This window comes from Octopus bimaculoides, chromosome 10 (genome assembly GCF_001194135.2).
Source record: "Octopus bimaculoides isolate UCB-OBI-ISO-001 chromosome 10, ASM119413v2, whole genome shotgun sequence".
Taxonomy (NCBI): domain Eukaryota; kingdom Metazoa; phylum Mollusca; class Cephalopoda; order Octopoda; family Octopodidae; genus Octopus; species Octopus bimaculoides.
The window spans coordinates 61,247,104-61,251,605 of record NC_068990.1 but is presented as its reverse complement, the minus strand read 5'-3'; the positions used below and the strand labels follow the sequence as shown (position 1 = coordinate 61,251,605).

Below are 4,502 nucleotides of genomic sequence, written 5' to 3'. Positions count from 1 at the left end.
GGGGGGTCTTTACTTTACTGATAAAGGAGTTTATATCACCAGACCATTTAGTAAGCAACAATGAAGAATCAATTAGTATTTTTTCTTGAATTTGTCAATTTCTATCAGTATCATCATCATCATCATCATCATCATTATAATTTAACATCTGTTGTTCATGCTGAAATGGAGGAGCAACACCAAACTCCAGTCTGATTTGGCATGTTTTCTATGGCTGGATTCCCTTCCTAATGCCAACCAATTCAGTGTGCAGGGTGCTTTCACATGGCACTGCATGGGCAATTGGTCATTATTCAGACTTCACACTTGCATCACTTTGTAAATATGTTGTCCTGTCTTCACAGGGAATTCAACAATAGATGATATTTTAGCATATCAAGCTTTATGTTGCATCAAAGCCGGTGATCCTCATTTGTGATGTCACAAGAGATTTTATGAACAACTGATGCAGGTGAAAAGGTTATATCAAGAATACTTTCTCAAAACAGCCATCCTGGACTGCATTTGCTAAAATCTCTAACCACAGTTGAGAGGAGCCTTAGTGTCTGTATGGTATATTGAAAAACACAGCATTTTCTGCTTGGACAACATTTTACAAGTCTCAGACCATAGGTAACTGGAATAGTTTTTAGTTAAAGTTGTGGCTTACCAAAAGTTGCATTTGTTTTGAGATGGGTTTTACAACTGATAGCATTTGATTATAAAATATACAATGTAACGGGATCTTAAATAGTTCATGTTGATACATTATCACAGTTGTGATTTATTGGTTTAGCGGAATGATAATGTTGTTATTTTTCGTGATGTATGTATTAATGGCAAATCTGTTGAAATTCTATGTACCAAAGTAGATCATCATCATTTAGCGTCCATTGTCCATGTTGACGTGAGTTGGATGGTTTGACAGGAGCTGGCAAACTGGAGAGCTGCACCAGACTCCAATCATCACTGTCATGTTTAACATGATGATGATGATTTATTTTTCCATCTAATGGAGATTGTTATTATTGAGTGTATAAATATAAAGTTGAAGGCTGCCAATGATAATATTTAAAATGGTAAATTAAGAAAGCTTTTTTTTTAAAATGATAAATGGGTCAATATTTTGGTTGTTGAAAGGGCATTAAAAGTCATAGAAACACTGAAAGATGGTATCTTGTATAATGGATGATTAATTGTCCCACCAAAAGAAATGATAAAATTTATACATGTTATACATTGGTATCTCAACAGCAGCAAAGAATTGGTGGAAATTAGAAGCCTAGTAGTCAGATTACTGTGAAAATGTAGAATGACATGTCCAGTATGTGGTAGGATAAAACCAGAATTATCTGACTCATTGCTCACATGATTTAAAGAAATTAATGCATAGATATATGTGCATGTAGATTAATACTTATGTCAAGACTGTTCTTAATATTTGTTGATGCGAAGGCGGCAAACTGGCAGAATTGTTACCACACTGGGCAAAATGGTTAGTGGCATTTCATATATCTAATTGTTCTGGGTTCAAGTTCTACTGAGGCTGATTTTTGCCTTTCATCCTTTCAAGGCCAATAAAATAAGTATCAACTGAGCAGTAGGGTTGATGTAATTCACTTAACCCTCTCCCCTGAAATTGCTGGCCTTGTGCCAATATTTGAAACCAATATTAAGTTGCCCAAAGGTGGCAAGCTGGCAAAATCGTGATCACACTGGGCACAGTACTTAGCTGCATTTCATCCATCTGTATATTCCGAGTTCAAATTCTGCTGTGGTTAATTTTTGCTTTTCATCCTTTCAGGGTTGATAAAATAAGTAGCAGTTGAACATTAGGGCCAATGTAATCAACTTATCCCTTCCTCCAAAATTGCTGGACTTGTGCAAGAAATTGAAGCCAATATTTCTTGATGGATTTTCTGGGTGGTCATAAGAATCAGGAATAAAGGAGAGACAGATAATTATTAAGAATTGGGTTTTTGTGAGGTGGGTGTCAAGAAATAGTGTTTCAGAAACACTAACAGTGCCTGTAAGTTTTCTAATAAAGCTTTATATACATGGCTTAATAAGATGGCATGTAAACCTATGACAATACCTCCATACCATCTCGAATGAAATGGAGTTGCTAAAGGAATAGTTGTACATGTTAAAATGGGTTTAAAAGCACATTCACTAAGTGTCTATTAATATATATTTAATTTGCATGCTTTTGAGTTATCAGACAATGCCTCACTTTTGAAAACTTCTTTGTCCATCTGCTTAGGTGGCAGACAAATATGATAACCAATAACAATGTTTTATGAAACTGCAGCTCCAGTTTTGGTATTGATGCAGAAGAAATGATAAACCACAACAAGCTAGATTTATATCTGAAGCAGGAAATAATACAGCTGTGGTTCTTAAAATGAATTAGCTCACACAGATCAAATAAATAATGACACAAATATTGATAGTGAATGAAAATACAGAATCAGTCAGTACAAGCTTTGAATGATATTCCAGACTCTAATAAAGATTGTAATTTGACAACCAATACAAGAACAAGCATTGCAAATGATGGTAGGCATTATTCTGAAATAGTGAAAGGAATTAAGCCAAATCATTTCTGGGTGATAGAATATTGTTATGCTAATATTATTGCAGCGTTGCATGTGTTTTCATGCTGATTAAGACTATTTAAAGTGAAGGCACATTGCATAGTGGTTAGGGTGTTGGATTCACAACTGTAAGATTGTGGTTTCGATCCTTGGACCGGGTGATCTATTGTTCTTGAGCAAAACATTTTGTTTCATGTTGCTTCAGTCCACTCAGCTGTAGAAATGAGTGTAGCCTGACAAGAGAGGGGCTCTGCCATGCTTTCTCGCCCTAGATAAGCTGCATAGTTGCAGCGACCCGACAACCCCTGAGGGGTTAAGGGACTTATCAGTTGTCAGTGGCTAGCATTTCAGACTCAGAACTTGGTGTTCAGTTAACCAAAGCTTCTGAATGCAAGAGGATCTCTTGTAACTATGGTTGTCCCTTGATAAACATAGTGTGAGACAACAGCATGATAGAGGGAGACTTCTGGTATTAATGAAGACCTCCTATATACCATCTTAGATACAGAAACAAGGCTATATAGTGGATGAGCTCCTTAGTGTTAAATTGTTCTCAAGAAAATATGATTTTATATTTTCTATTATTCCTATGTGTAAATAATGCTGTGAGTTAGTATATTTCTGATTTGCAATTATTTACAAATGAGGTTTCTCTATCCATACTTGTATTTTTATATTATATTTGCTATAAATCTGGGATTTCAATTCCGAATTATCTTTATCATGGAATTAAGTCAGGTTAGTATTAGGAAAAATGAATAGCTTAATTCTTAGTGTCTTATGAGATTAATTTTAATATGATTTAAATTATCTTGTATCAGAATTTCCCTTAATATCATGCTTGTCTTCTCTTTAAATAATTATTCTGAGGATTATTAAAGTTGGATTTAATTTTTGAAAATTTCTTAGTGAGCCTCTGAGGGTTTCTTATTACTATAGTAGCTATTATGTTATTTGATTTATTTTTTTGTTTTCGCTAAGTAATATTATGTAATACTATTATACCAGTTTTTAGTTTCTATTTTTTAATTCTTTTTCTTGACTTTTGAAATGTTTTCAAAATTGTTCAATCTTATGTATGATGTGAATGGCTTGACCAGATCCTACATTGTGTGTGTGCATGCACACACACACACACATAAAGATGCATGCATAGCTGTCTGGTAAGAGGTTTGCTTCCCAACTACATGGTTCTGGGTTCAGTCCGCCAGCATGGCACCTTGAGCAAGTGGCTTCCACTATAGCCTCATGTCAACCAAAGCCTTGTGAGTGGATTTGTAGACAGAAACTGAGAGAAACTTATATATATATACTAGCAGAGCAACCCGGCGTTGCCCGGGAATGAAATTGTTGCTTATATACTGGAAGGAAAAAAGCAAAATATGCTGTATAGAAATCTGAGAACATTCTGTAGATCTATTCTCAGATGAATGATGACTGGGCACCTCTCATGAATTGGAAACTTGAAGATGCGCCAAAAAGCCTCATTGGTACTTGGAAACTTTTACGAAAATTAAAATGGGGATTGAATGAAAAAAATGATTTACGTAAATATCATCACAAGAGTAATTGAAATAAATTGCGATTGTGGAACCCCTCACGCACACACACACACACAGAGTATCACACATCAGATGAAATGAACGTGTGTGTGTGTGTGTAACAGAGAGAGTGAGAGAGAGAGAGGTTTGTTGTCATGTATACGTACATGCATAAATATGCATACATCTTTGTGTGTGTGTGTATGAGAGAGTAAATACTACATACACACCACTCTCTCACTCTGTCTCACACACACACATGCACACATACATCCAAAAATGATGGATGCATATGACAACACACCCCTTGACTCACTCACACTCTGTCTCTTACAAATACACACATACATAAATGTATACAAACATATTTACAAAGACACGCGTG

The 4,502-nt window shown here is 35.3% G+C and overlaps 1 protein-coding gene across 6 annotated transcripts in view; it reads left to right on the top strand.

Annotated features, from left to right (window-relative positions):
- Positions 1-4,502, top strand: part of LOC106869465 (uncharacterized) — a 75,501-nt gene that overhangs the window by 55,182 nt on the left and 15,817 nt on the right. Inside the window, exon 1 of one of the 6 annotated variants that reach the window (XM_014915217.2) lies at positions 479-612. The exons of the other annotated variants lie outside the window; for them this stretch is intronic. The gene's annotated coding sequence lies outside the window, so the exon portion shown is untranslated. Of the gene's footprint in view, positions 1-478; positions 613-4,502 lie in introns of those variants that run through there. 6 annotated transcript variants of the gene reach the window in all.